The following is a 15,509-nucleotide window of genomic DNA, read 5'->3' as shown; positions in this document are numbered from 1 at the left end:
AGATAAAGATGAATGAACTATGTAGCATGTAAATAGAGTAAGGAAGGGGGGTCAGGATGGAAGGCTGTTAAAATGTCTCCTAAATTATATGCATCCACAAAAATCAACTTACATGTTTATTACAAAGACTTGACAGGCAGGCCCAATTGCAACTTGAAATAGAACTTGGGAATGTGGTAGATGCTCCTGGTGCACTGCCCAGTCCCCTTTAGGGCTGATACAACTCCTTTGATACAACTTCACTTCCAACCTCTCTCCTCACCCTGCTCCTTTCACATCCTGTCAATGACTCAATGACTGAGACTGATGGGCCCCTGCCTCAAGGTGGGACCAACCTGGTGATGAAGTTTGCACTCCCTGAGCTCTCTCCTTGCTAGTTTTCCCTATCCTGCTGTCCTCGCTCCCATTGTCCTGGGAGCACTCCTTGATAAATCACTTGCATGAGAATCCCTGTCTCCAGTTCTGCTATTAACAGAATCCAGCCTAAGACAGCATCCCCCAGCAATAGAAAAGGATACTTATGGTAGGGTTCTACAGACTAGGAGGCCTGAGGATTGTTAGGATTCACTCTCCTCCAAATCTTTATTGTTCCGTTTTCATCCTCAATTTATATATAAATATGCAGGGTCTCTGGGTGCTTGACATGACCCTGTGGAGGAACGCAGTGAGGCACTCTGAGATGCACTGCCTGCTATCTGGCCCTCTGTTCTTCTGATTCCTTCACTCCTTCAGCCATAGACACTTTCCAAGTGCCTACGACGTGGCAGGAACTGTGCTGGGCTTGGGAATACAGCACAAACATAATAAGGTCCTCAATATCATACTTGATGTTCTGTCAAACTCTGTTAATACTTGAAAATGGCCCCAGCTTGTGAGTAATTAGCTGGCTCAAAGATCACGTTCATGTAGCTTTCTCACAGCAATTTTTTAAAACCAATTTTGACACATCTTTGCTCAAATAAATGAACATTCCTATCTTGAAGGCCTTCTTGAAGCAAACAGAGAAGGGCAGATGGGGGCAGAAGGGACGGGGGCCAGAGCATGTTCTAATGTAACATGAGAAAACATGTGCACGCCAGCATTGTCTACTATGAAAAGAAAAGTCCTGCTTTTCCTTCATACACTGTTTTTCACACTCTCAACATCAGAGATTTATTTCTTTTTTCAGTGACACTGACGGATGTCCAAGGAGACATTCTTCACACTCTTGACAACACAGACATTCTTGAAATATTTGCAAGGTTAAGAAAATGCTTAGGAGGTTTTCTTTCAAATAATTTTTGTAATATAACCTTTCTTTGTTCCTGGCATCTTGCGGTGGCGGGGGAGGGGCAGGCAACACACACACAAAATTAAATGGGGTTTATCTGTAGAAGTTTACCAGGGACCTCAGTGGTGAAGGCTAACCTGCCTGCTAGCCCCAGATAGCTGAGAATAAGGCCTGGGCCAGACAAGAGGGTGGGGGTGAGGGTCTTGAACTGGCAGAGCTCCTCCCAAGGGGCTGAGCCCCTCTCAATTTGATGCGGTCAGAAGCTCCAGGAATACTTAATGGACATGATTTCCTACAGGCAAAAGGAAATAAACAGGTTTGTATATGTAAAGGGCTGAGGTCATTGCCCCCTGGTGTTTCTCACCTGGCTGGAGAGAGGAGGGGCTGTAGAAGTTAGCTGGACAATGATGGTGACTCAGTGCTGAAAGTTTCCTGCAAGCAGGAAGAGCTGCTGTGTTACTCACAGGCCACTTTCCCTGTGTCTATCCACAAGCACACCCAAGAAAGAGCCTGTGCCTTTGGGGTTCGTCTCCTCCCCCTCATCTCTCTCCTCACAACCAAGAGGAAGGCCTAGAACAGCTCTAATCAGGGAATGAGTGCAGGAGAATCACCAGGGCATGGTGGGCCAATGCAGGTTTGGATTCAGTAGCTCCTGGGTAGTGGGACCTCACGGTCTGCATCTCTACTAAACTCCAGGTAATCCCAATGCCCACGCTGTCTCCGAACCACACTTGGAGAGCAGTGGCCTAGCTGGTTCCAAACCGTCCACCTCATGCTGTGGGCGGGGGGAGGAGGAGTTGGCTCAAGTGGTTAGATTGATAAAGGTGGTGTTTTTCTGATGACAGCAAATCTCCAATTTTAGCCCTGCAGACTATTCCAGAGATGGAGTGCTGCTGCTATTTGCTGTCTCTTACTGCCCTTCTTTCTCCGTCACACAGTTCAGCATGACTAATGCTCCGGCCAGCTGCCTGCCTCCTGTACCTGAGCATAGGATAGACCCCCTGGAAGAGAACATTCACAAGACACAACAGCCTAAAATGGAATTTCGCATCCACCAGGCGATTCTCTGCTCAGTCACCCCGCCTCCCACTGCTTTAGGAGCAGCCGCAAGCGGCCGCTCAGCAAGGCAGCCTCTCCTCTGCTGCAGGAAGGTGTGCACTCTAGCTGGAGCCCACCCCCCTCTGCAGCGGAGCGTGCTTCTCATTAAACAGCCACTCCAGATGAAAGGGCCTTTTGCTTCTAAATTGCGTAAATTGCTATTTCTTTATTGCTCTCCTAACGGGGGCTGCCCTAAAATTGGCGTGAAGGGCTTTCAGTTTGCATTTTTCCTGTTTTCTAAGCCTTGCTCATTTTTCACAGCTCTTGAACTCTCTCTCTCAATTCCAGCCTGCTTGAGTGGGTGAGAGAGCAGAGGGTGGGGTGGGGGTGGAGGGGGCTCATTAACCCAGGCTAAGAGCAGCCTTGGCAAGAAGCCAGGGGAGGGAGGCCTTGCTAGGTGGAGCTGGCACCTGGCTTGTTGTGTGGATAATGACTTAGGGACCACAAGAGAGCCTGGATAAGGTGCAGTTTGGGCAGCAGCAAATATCTGGCTTGAGTCATGGCTAGATGTTTACTGTATTATTGAGAAGGAAAGCTGGAGCTGTGATGATTCCTAAATAGAATAAGGCAGGCTGACACAGACATGAAAGCTGTCAAGTCAGAATAAGGTATGCCTGTCGGCTTTGTCTCTAGGATGTTGTGTTCTTTGATTGGTCACAGAGGATGGAGCAGTTCTGAATAACAGATCACTGTTCAGAAGCGGCCTAGCATTAAGTGAATCAGAGAGTGCCCTCCGAGGTGGAGAGGGGAAGGGCAAATTGCTTCCCGGAGAGGTGATGACATTGTCTCCTTCTTGGAGGCCATCGCAGCTCACCAAGAGGTCCCTGAAACTGTGTACCTTGGCACTGGCTTCTCCAATGCCAAGGCAGGGCCGGGCTGGACTGACAGGTCCTTCAAGAAACTGGGGTAAACACAGCTTTCTTGCCTGGACCATCTTGGATCTCTTGGGGACATTCTCAGAGGGCATGGGTTTGGGCTGGCTTCTGTGCTGGGAAAAGAGCCCTTGAAGTAGACAGGAGAGTTAGTATGTTTAAAGAGCTTAGATCATTGTCCAGCGCATCATAAGCCCTAAATAAATAATAGCCTTTTTTTTTTTTGAAACAACGTCTCGCTCTGTCACCCGGGCTGGAGTACAGTGGCGTAATCTTGGCTCACTGCAACCTCCACCTCCCTGGTTCAAGCAATTCCCCTGCCTCAGCATCCTGAGTAGCATTGATTATAGGTGCACCCACCAAGCCTGGCTAATTTTTTTTGGTACTTTTAGTAGAAATGGTGTTTCACCATGTTGGCCAGACTGGTCTCGAATTCCTGACCTCAGGCAATCCACCCGCCTTGTCCTCCCAAAGTGCTGTTATCACAGGCATGAGTCACCGCTCCCCTCCCGCCCCCCCCCCCCCCCCCCCCCCCCCCCCCCCCCCCCCCCTGCCTAATAGGTATTTTTATTTGGCAATCTGATTCATTCCAGAGGTGCCCCCAAACCCGCCTGGAACTGAATAACACTAGCTGGTCAGAAGTAATCATCCTGCCTGAGTTTCCTTAAGTCAGCCTCCAACCAGCCTGTCATGACCAACGTAATGTATGTTGCAGCAAGTTCTTTACTGATCGAAAAGAGTAAACGTTTTCCATTGAATTATGTCTTTAACAACATAATTGAATTAGCATGGGTTTAAAGTTGCTTTCTGAGTAGCAGGGAAAATTAGTTAGTTATAGCTGACTCTCAGGGAATGATGCAATAATCCCCTGTATTTGCCAGCTGTGCTGTAGCAGAGCTGAACACTGAAGCCACACTGCCTGGGTTTTACTCCTGGCTTAGCTGATACTAGCTGTGTGACCTTGGGCAAGCAACTTTACCTTCTTTACCTCAGTTTCTCATCTGTAGATGGGAATGGTAAGAGAACCTACCTCAGAGAGTTGTGGAGAGGACCGAGTGGGTTCATGTATGGAGAACATTTAGCACAGTGCCTGGCATATAACTAGTGCTACTATACTGTCACCCCTTTGGAGCTACTGGTGTCGTTTATTCTACGTCTACCACTAGAAAGAAGGCCAGGAACCACCACACTGGATTGTCTACGGGTCATTCCATCAGGAAATCGGTTGATAAGTTGGTTGAGTAGTACTTCTCCTCATGTACTAGACTGTATATGAAGGCAGTGAATTTCATCTATTTTATCAATGACCGAATCCCCAGCATCTATAACAGGGCCTGGCCCGTTGAACAATGTAGGTCCTTGATAAACATCTGTGAAATGTTGAATCAATGAATTAACATAAATTGAAAGGATTTTGGCCAGGCATGGTGGCTCACACCTGTAATCCCAGCCCTTTGGGAGGCCGAGGTGGGCAGATCACGCTGGTCAGGAGTTCGAGACCAGCCTGGCCAACATGGTGAAACCCAGTCTCCACTAAAAAGTACAAAAATTAGCCAGGCGTGGTGGCATGTGCCTGTAGTCCCAGCTACTTGGGAAGCTGAGACAAGAGAGTCGCTTGGACCCAGAAGGCAGAGGTTGCAGTGAGCCAAGATTGCACCACGGCTCTCCGGTGTGGGTGACAGAGCAGGACTCCATCTCAAAAAATAAAATAAAATAAAACAAAATAAAATAAAATAAAATAAAATAAAATAAAATAAACTGAAAGGACTTCATGAGTATCTGCTAGGTTGACAATATTTTTCCAGGGTAGGAATTGTTATCTGGCTCACTCCGCCTCTGTCTGTCTAATCCATCCTACAGTCTATCTTCAAGTGTCTGAATTTTGTCTAGGGATTAAGCATCAGGGGAGTTCGGCTTGCAGAGAAACTGCTCTGTGTTCTGATTCTCTTCCGGCCCACAGTGAGCCTGACACCCCACTGTGCATCTGTACACAGAGAAATTTGGGGGAGGCTCCAAACTATTCTAGCGGCTGCTCTATAGGAGTCTGAGGAAGTGGAATGTAAGTGAAGCTTTGGAGAAGTGAAAATGTGGTTAGGAGGGAAAAAAGAAAAGAGCAAAATAAGAGCATGTCTGTAGGGGACACTTGTCATGTTTCCTGGCTGCACAGCACCTATTGAAAAGCCTTCTGGTATTTGGAGAAAGTCCTGCCTTATGAGCTCATCTGAAAACATGTTCCTAGGCTCCCTTGCAGCTAATGCCCTGGCATGGGATCTGGGCTCCACCCACCAGACATGATGCTTGTGTGAGACTTGAGACTTCTCTTTGAAAGTGGACAATGTAGGAATGCCAGTGCCATCCAGAATCCATTTTCTGGTGAAGATAGTGGAGGGGATGTTTTGTAGTGGCAGTGGCTGAAAAGTCAAATTCCTGGTTCAGAAGTGCTACTACTGGTGTTGAGGGCAGCAGCAGTTGTGGTAAAGTAAGATCCTGGTTTAAGTAGCGACACTGTGAACTGAGCATCCAGTGCCTGGTTGTAGTGGTGAGAGAGCAGTTCTGTGAATGTTCTCTCTCAAAACACAGCCTCAAGCCTGTTTCTCCAGTCTTCCTGATAATTCTGTGAGCTACCTAATACCCTTTGTATAAACTCCTTTTCTACCTAATCAAAGAAATTTAAGTGAAAAGGTGCAGATTGCTGAACCACAAAACACATGTTTAAAGCATATCCCAGGAAAGAAAATGAAAAAATTTTTTTGTGTGGTTAAATACACATAACATAAAATTTGCCATTTTAACCATTTTTGTGTACAATTTAGTAGCATTAAGTACATTCACAATATAGTGACGCCATCACCACTATCCATTTCCAGAACTATGAAAATAAAAAATTTTAACATAGATTATGTCTTTGAATATTCCACATTTCTAGGTCAGTTTTAATTCAAGTTAACATTTAATTGTTTAATTTCTACAACGTAAGTTCCACAGCACTGTTGTTTATTGCTGTATTACCAACATCTTGTAGGTGTGGGAAAAATATTTGATATTGAGTGATCAAATGGGATATTCTTGAGTCTGGTGCTTGTGTGGTGCCTGGGCATCTGGATGGGGGTGTAGACAAGTGTATACACACAGTGTGTGAGGGTAGATGCTCTGTTAGTGGGAAGAAGTGATCTTACTGAAGGCGTGAAGCAGTGATTCCCAGCCAGGGCACATCTGTGCCCTGGGTTATAGGGGGCTGGAGAGGAGAGGCTAATGTAAATTACACCTTTACCTGGAATGAAGCTAACAAGGTCAATTAAAAGGCTCCCATGGCTGGGATTATAACAAGTTAGTGAGGCTACATCAGTTAGTTTCACTTCTCAGAAGCTTAGACTGGCTTTCAGTGATGTCATAAGGATTTCTTAAGATTTTTTTGGGGAAAAATTAATAATAAAATAATATTTGGTGGTGCAAGAGTTGAGGGACCATTTGGTCATTTATTCAATATTATTTATTGAGCATCTGCTTTGCACCGAGTTCTTTTCTGGGAACTCAGGTCTCTGCAGCAAACAAGACAGACATGTGCCTGATATTGAGACCTTACATACTAATGGAAGAGACAGAAAATAAACAAACATCACATATGTCTGGTGGGGAAAGTGCTGGAAAGGAAATAAGGCTGGGTAACGGTGGAGAGAGTGACTACAGGTATATGTGATTTTTTGGTAGCGTCGTCATGGAGGATCTCTGAGAAAGTGATATTTGACCGAGGACCTGAGGGAAGGGAGGGAAGGTGCTGCAGAGACATCTAGAGTGTTCCAGACACACAGAATGGGAGGTACAGAGCTCTGCGGAAGGATCATGCTTGGCAAATCCCTGAAACAGCAAGGAAGTCCGTGTGGCCACAGTGGAGCATGGGGAGAGTTGTAGGCGAGAAGGTCGAAGAGGCAGCAGGGAAGACATTTTGCTCTAGAAGATCCTGAACGAATACTGCTAGGCATGGCAGACATACCTCTTTGGTCTCAAATGAAGTGTTTCTCTGAAGTGTTCACCGCCCTGCAGGAGGAGGATGAAGGGACCACTGGCTCTTTCCTCCTAGGCTTTCTGATAGCTCTGTCTTGAGTCCTAGTTATGGTGAATTGCAATTTTCGTTCTCTGGCTTCCTGAGCACAAGCTGGCTTTTCTGCAGTGAGAAGGGAGCCGTTGGTCTGCTTTTAGCAAGCCCCGGGCAGAGTGTCACCTCAGTGCCTGGCACGGGGCTGACCATGTTGCCGGCGAGTGGGGTGTGATCCTTATCATTAAGGAAAAGGTGCAGGTGTGAGAGGAAAAGCAGAGATTGAACGTGGAAGGACAAAAGGAGAAGAGAGAACTAGAACGAAGGGGCCTATGAAAATGTGAGTCCCCACCTCCCCAAAAGTGTTGGCTTGGGTCTCTTGAAGATGCCTGCTTTGACTTCTGCTGCATAGTTTCTCTTTAATTTTCCTAATATTAAGAGAAAAGAGTGCTGGGGCTGAGCAGAGAGTCTGATAAACACAGCGGGGGCCCTGCGTTCCTTCCTGGGGCGCTCGCGAGGTGGAATGTGTCAGATTTGGAGCTGGCATGAGGGCGCCAGCCACAGCCCTGCCAAACCCCTGCACAGTTGAACATCTGATTAAATACATGGGGAATGATGCTGTTTTCTTTCAGCCCATTCTTCCCTGACACCAACTATCCTTTGATATAAAATGGAATCTATCAGAATCAGCAGTTCCTTGTTGGGAAGGGCTACATTGTATTTCTCTCCATCTGATATGTAATCTCAGCGTCCCTGAGTTCCTAGCCTTCTGCAAGCTCATTTTGTTTAACACTAGATAGTCATAGCCTGAATCCTTGCTCTGTGTGACTGCAGGATACTAGGGCCGTCTGGATAGTACTGAAGATATTTGCCAAGTGCCTGTGTGTCCTGGGTGTTGCCTGTGACTTACGCCCTACCTCCCATCCCACAACACCTTCCCCTTCTCCACTGTAGCTGGCCCTCCAGTCTCTCATACTATTGCCTCTTTCTGCTCTGCTTCTACCTGGTTGTGGACACAGTCTTCCCCTTTATTCTCTACCTCACCTCCCAAACCAGGCTGGTACGTGTGTGGAGGCAGGGCTGAGTCAGAATTTTTTTTTCTGAAGTAGGGTCTTACTCCAATGTCCAGGTAGAGTGCAGAAGGCTCACTGCAGCCTTCACCCCCACAGACTCAAGCCATCCTCCCACCTGAGCCTCCTGAGTAGCTGGGACTACAGGCACATGTCACCACACCCGGCTAATTGTTTTTCGTATTTTTAGTAGAGACAGGCTTTTGCCAGGTTGCCCAGGCTGGTCTTGAGCTCCTGGCATCAAGCAATCTGCCCACCTTGGCCTCCCAAAGTGCTGGGATTACAGGCATGAGCCATGAGAGTCAGAGTATTTAACAACTGCTGTAGCCCAGAGAATGGCCAATCCATCCCAAAGGATCCTTGTGGTGTCAGGCATAACCCTTAGGGTTATGGATCACGGGGTGGCTAAGGGGGCTTGGGGTGGGCTGGGGTACTCAAGGTAACAGTGTCCTAGGGGATAACTGGGAGAGAAAGCCTCAGGACAGAGGCCATCTACCAACCAGTATGAAATATTTTAATATTTTAACACCTAGTACAGCTATACAGTTGGTGCTCACTCAGTAGTTTTGTGTAACCAATTTGCTGAGGGGTGGAGCACATTGCTTGGGCAAGTGAAAATTAGATCTTAAACATTACTGTAGGTCTATCATCATCTCCCATTAGAAGGAGCCCCTCCCTGACAGTCAGTCTCTCTTTTTGGCCACCAGTTGGCCTCCATGATTGTGGGGTCTCTTCCCTCAGAACCAAGCTCCTTCTCAAATCTGCTTTCGTGCTCAAACCTAGAATCCCTCCCCAGCTCAGCTCAAACCAGAATTTCTGTATTTTACATTTGTCAGGGACAAACCGACAATGCCTTCACAAAAACAACCAAAAATACTGCCCAAGGAAATCACTGTCGATTTTGCTTTGCTTATGAAGAACAACCTCAGTCCACCTTCCCCTCATTTCTGCACAGCCAAGTGCCATGAAATATTTTCTTACACAGTAGAGCAGTTTTATCTCTAGGATGAATTCTGTCCCCACCCCGTAGAGCAAAGGCGACAACTTGCAGCCATATTTTAAAATAGCATTTTGGGGTTTCTGTATAAGACATGAAAATCACCTAGCTTTCCATATCTAAGACAGATTATGGAGGCTGAATAAATGCTATTAAGAGGCTCAATGAATGATATTTTCTCCATCACTCCGTAGTTACACCTCCTACTAGGTTCTCAATAATTTTATTGAAGAATTTGATTGATTGACCCATTTATTCATTCATCTGTTCAACAAATAGGCATTTAGAGCCTGTGTTGTGTTGCCTCTTAGTAGGTTCTCAATAACTTTATTGAAGAAATTGATTGACTGATTGTTTCATTCATTCATTCATTCATTCACCTGTTCGATAAATATATATTTAGAGCCTACTGTGTATCAGGCACCGTGCTCATTGGAAAAATGGGAAAACAAAAAGGACAAAGATCCCTGCTCTCACAGAGCTTACATTTTAGTGGGGGAGACAGCAATCACAAATAAATATTTAAAACATAGAGTATTGAAATAGTAATAAGTGCTAAGGAGCTAAAAAGCAGGAAAGATGCATAGGCAGTGTGGAGGGAGGGGAGTGCGTGGTTTTAGATAGAGAACTAGGGAGGGCACTGAGGAAAAGGTGACATCTGAGTGAAGGCCTGAAGAAGGAGAAAGTGAACTGTGCTGATGTCTGGGGGAGGATGAGGAGCAGAAAACCCATTGCCACATGGCGAGCAAAACCAATGACCCTGAGAAAGCACAGTTTGTAACATGGTCAAATTGAAATAAAGACAGGTGCTTTCGGTGGTCTTTGGTTTTCTCCTCCATTGTATAAGGATCAGTGTTTTCCTGTTTGTTGTTGTTTTTGTTGTTTTTTTTTCTTTTTGAGGTGGAGTTTTGCTCTTGCTGCCCAGACTGGAGTGCAGTGGTGCGATCTCAGCTCACTGCAACCTCTGCCTCCCAGGTTCAAGTGATTCTTCTGCCTCAGCCTCCCAAGTAGCTGGGATTACAGGCGTCTGCCATCACACCCAGCCAATCTTTTTGTATTGTTAGTAGAGCTGGGGCTTTACCATGTTGGCCAGTCTGGTCTCTTACTCCTGACCTCAGGTGATCCAACTGCCTCAGCCTCCCAAAGTGCTGAGATTATAGGCGTGAGCCACCGCGCCGGGCCTAGATTTTGTGTGTGTGTGTGTGTGTGTGTGTGTGTGTGTGTGTGTGTGTGTGTGTGTGTGTATTTTAACGAAGAAATTACTTTGTCTCCCTGGTCAGTGCTTTTGGCAATCATCACATTTTTCCCTGAATCTCATTCATTACAGGAGAATGAATATCCCTGGCACAGTTGTGTCAGACTACTAAACTTATGGTACTTATGATTTGTTTAGGGCAGAAAATAAAAACAAATGTGACATTTACTTTCCTGGTGTTCTGCATTTTCCCCAGTAAATCAATCATGATGGTTAATTAATTGTGGGCTACACTTATATACCTGAACCAAGTACAGCTGTTCCAAATAAGTTCACATTGAAATGACCCAATAATAATTGGTTGCTATCATGTTTCCAGAAGCACATTTGCCCTGGGCAGTTTTGTTCACTCACAAACTCTGTTGCCTATAGCAACAAATGTTTAGATTTAGGATAGGAACCTATAAGGAGTGATCAATTTTCAGAGGATTTCAGGATTGAAAAACAGTTCTGGCTAGGCATGGTGGCTCACGCCTGCAATCCTAGCACTTTGGGTGGCCGAGGTGGGCGGATCACCTGAGGTAGGGAGTTTGAGACCAGCCTGACCAACATGTAGAAACCTTGTTTCTACTAAAATACAAAAAAATTAGCCGGGCATGGTGGTGCATGCCTGTAATCCCAGCTACTTGGGAAGCTGAGACAAGAGAATTGCTTGAACCTGGGAGGCAGAGGTTGCGGTGAGCTGGGATCATGCCATTGCACTTTAGCCTGGGCAGCAACAGCGAAACCTCATCTAAAAAAAAAAAAAGAAAAAGAAAAACAGTTCTGTGTTCTACCAACTCACATACCCATCACATCTTGTGCCTCTTTTTTTGTTTGTTTGTTTTTTTTTTTTTTTAGATGGAGTCTCGCTCTATTGTCCAGGCTGGAGTGCAGTGGCGTGATCTTTGCTCACTGCAGCCTCTACCTCCCAGGTTCAAGCAATTCTCCTGCCTCAGTCTCCCAAGTAGCTGGGACTACAGGTGCATGCCACCATGTCTGGCTAATTTTTGTATTTTTAGTAGAGACGGGGTTTCACCATGTTGGTCAGGCTGATCTTGAACTCCTGATCTCAAATGATCCACCTGCCTCGGCCTCCTAAAGTGCTGGGATTACAGGCATGAGCCACCACGCCCAGCCCTGAGGTAGCATTCTTAATAATGAGGTTCACATGGCAAAGTGGCCCAGTGGTTTTTAGCTCTTTCATGCTTTTCAGCTCCTTAGCATTTAGCCCTGTTTCACGGGCCGCTGTTACACATGAAGAATGCTGCTGTGTGGAGTACCCCTCCTTGTATTACATGTCCTTCAGGAGGGGTATCTTTGGAAGGAGTGGCTAGCCTATTCCCAATAACCCAGGTGCGTGGGCACCTGGCCAGGCCAGCCAGCCCTCCTCCCTTCTTATTCAGCCATGCCCTTCTATAGTTTGATTAAATTACCCATCAGAGGAAAGTATTGTCTGCATGGTGATTCCTGGAAAAAAACAAGTCAGTAAAATTCACATAGTTAGATAAAACGGGTTCTAATGATGGCTTCCTTGTTTATTTGGGGGAGTCATTTCACCTCTCTGAGTCATAGTTTCCTCATTTGTAAAATGTGAAGAACAATCATACCAATCTCACAGGGCTATGGTATCAAATAAATAAAACATCTCACATGATGCCTAGCGTGGCAAGAAATCCTGGCCACTATTATTCGAGTTATTTTGAAGATCAAATTAGATCATAGCTGTGGAAGTACTTTGTCCTTTGTAAAGAATCACAACCACTATCACCACCACCACCAATTACCACCACCACCATCATTACCACCACCACCATCACCAATTACCACCACCACCATCACCAATTACCACCACCACCATCACCACCACCATCATTACCACCACCACCAATTACCACCACCACCACTACCACCACCACCATCACCATCACCATCATTACCATCACCACTATCATCAATTACCACCACCACCATCACCACCACCATCATTACCACCACCACCATCAATTACCACCATCACCACTACTACCACCACCACCATCACCATCACCATCATTACCACCACCATCACCACTATCACCACCACCACTATCACCACCACCACCATCACCATCATTACCACCACCATCAATTACCACTACCACCATCACTACCACCACCACCAACACTATCACTACCACCACTACCACCCACCACCACCACCATCATTACCACTACCACCACCACTACCACCATCATTACCACCACTACCACCATCACCATTGCCACCACCACTGCCACCATCACTAATATTATGATCATCATCATCACTATCACCACCTTTACTATCATAAAGGATCTCTGTCTTCTACACACTTATAAACCTCTCTTCACCTTAACACAGTGCTGAGTATACCAACGACATTTAATTTATATTATTGCATGATGCAGCCTGCTGTGGTGAAGGACATGAAACTAAAATCAGAAGCCTTATGTTCTAGGCTCCACTAAATCTTTATGTGACCTTAGAGAAGTCACTTAAACCCTCTGAGCCTTATTTGACTGTAAAATGAAGAAGTTGGAGCCCAAAATTCTCATAATGCTCAAACTTTTGTAATCCGGTGTAAAGTGAGGGCAAGACTGGCACTGTGAGTATCAATTTCTGTGAAATGAGAGGTCTGGGAAGTTTCAGCTTCAGCCTCAGCTTCCTTGTTCTCCCTACCTTCAGCCTTACCCTAGCCAACTTTTTAAGAAAGCCCAGAAGAACTTTCTTAAATGAAAACTCAATGACATTACTTGGCTGCCTAGCATATGTCAGTGACTTCCCACTGCCTTAAGAATAGAATCTAAACTCTATGGCATGACATGCTAAGAGCAGCTTGTAACCATGAAACATTGGAAAGAACATATATATCTCCTGTTGAAGACAGAAGTAAAAGTCAAACTGTGATATTTCAACAGAATTTTATTTGCAAGTTAAAATAGTGTTGTAAAGACTAAGTAATAACATGGAAAGTACTTATAATGAAATAAGTGAAAGAATGCAAGCAAAAATATTTTATATGTAGTATCATTATAGCTATGCTAAATAAGACAAACCAGTTTATTTAAAAAAAATACAATTTTTAAAAACCCCAAACATAAATAGCAGTTGATTTGAACAGTTTTTTTCCTCCTTTGTAACTCTGTTTTGTAATTTTATTGCTTAATGAGTGCCTATTATTTAAAAAATTTTAAATATTCAATGTTTTTTAAAAAATCCGAAAGTAAATCATGTTCATGTTCATTCCAAAAGCAAACCAGAAACTTAAAAAAAAAAGCTAAGCAAAACCCCCAAAACTACATGTACTCCCTGTTTCTCAGAAATAACCACTGCTAAATCCTCCTATATATTCTCCTTCTTGTATATTCCTATATCTATGCAAATCTAAAACGTTATACAAATTCTGGCACGCAGAGTGGCCCAGTCCAGATGTGCAGTGCCATTGGAGGGTTCCCGTTTCCTGAGGCTCACCTTGCCTGGGTGTTACGTCTCACATAAGTGTTACTCGCATTTTCTACCCTGCAGGTGCAGCTCTCATTCCTACTTCCTGGATTCATGGATGGAAGGTGCTTCTGGGTCCAGGAGAGAAGAAATGTTATTTTTTTCACTTGTTTGTTTTTGAGATGGAGTCTCGCTCTATTGTCCAGGCTGGAGTGCAGTGGTGTGATCTTGGCTCACTGCAACCTCCACCTCCCAGGTTCAAGCAATTCTCCTGCCTCAGCCTCCTGAGTAGCTGGGACTACAGGTGTGTGCCACCGTGTCTGGCTAATTTTTGTATTTTTAGTAGAGATGGGGTTTCATCATGTTGACCAGGCTGCTCTCTAACTCCTGGCATTAAGTGGTCCCCCGCCCGGCCGCTCAAAGTGCTGGGATTACAGGTGTGAGCTGCTGCACGGGGCCAAGGAGAGAAGAAATATTTTCTAAATGAGAAGTTCAGTTGCTTGCTTCTCATTTAACTCTTAATGCACAGAAAGAAAACTTTGGAACTCCCAATGCAATTTAATCACAGAGGCATTGGTCACGGATATTTAATCATTCCTAATGGCAAAATTGTAAAACTCTCTGACCACTTTCATGAACACTCTTTCTTAGAGTTTCTGAAAAGGTGGCGCCCCTCCGTCCCCATGACTGGAGGAAATAAAAAGTGAAAGGAGGATCAGGCTCTTCTGTGGACCCGGCTCGCATGATCCATAGCTGGTAACTGGTGATACAATTGGCAAGTTTTCTCATTTGTGCCCACAAAGATAGTTTCACCAAGACTGGAAACTGGTAGGGAGACTTTTATAGAAACTTAGCCCACTCACAAAGCCTGATCCTACCGGGAACCAAGCTTTGGGGCTTGCCCAACCAAACTGTGAAACAAGTGTACTCATTCAACATCCACTTGAATGGTGACTCTATATAGTAGGTGCGCCAGGTGTCAGGGGACAATGGCTACCAAGATAGCAAGTTCCCCTCTGGTGGTGGACATGCCCCCCTTCTCTCAAAACAAGAGTAAATCCATGAAGAGTCAGTTCTGGGATGAGCAGCAGGAAGGTTTTCCAGGAAGAGGCTATGACACATGCAAAGATGGAGAAGAGCTGGGTATGTCCAAGGGACTGAAACAAGACCAGGGCATCTTCAGAGCAGTGAAGGGAAGTGGCAGAGGATGAGGTGGAATTCGCAGGGGATTTAAGGCCATGGTGAACAGTGGGGATGTCATTCTCAGGGCAGTAGAGAGCTGCAGAAGGGGTTTAAGCAGAGCAGAGACATGAGGTTGGACTTGGGCAACCCTGGCCTCTCTTTCACTCCCCTCCAGGTACCCATCTCACCACTGCCCCCCTATGTTCTTAGCTGCTCTCAAATCCTAGATTTTTTTTTTTTTTTTTTTTTTTTGAGACGGACTCTGTCACCCAGGCTGCAGTGCAATGGTG

This window comes from Macaca thibetana, chromosome 8, assembly GCF_024542745.1.
Source record: "Macaca thibetana thibetana isolate TM-01 chromosome 8, ASM2454274v1, whole genome shotgun sequence".
NCBI classification, from domain to species: domain Eukaryota; kingdom Metazoa; phylum Chordata; class Mammalia; order Primates; family Cercopithecidae; genus Macaca; species Macaca thibetana.
Note: the sequence above shows the minus strand (reverse complement) of the source record.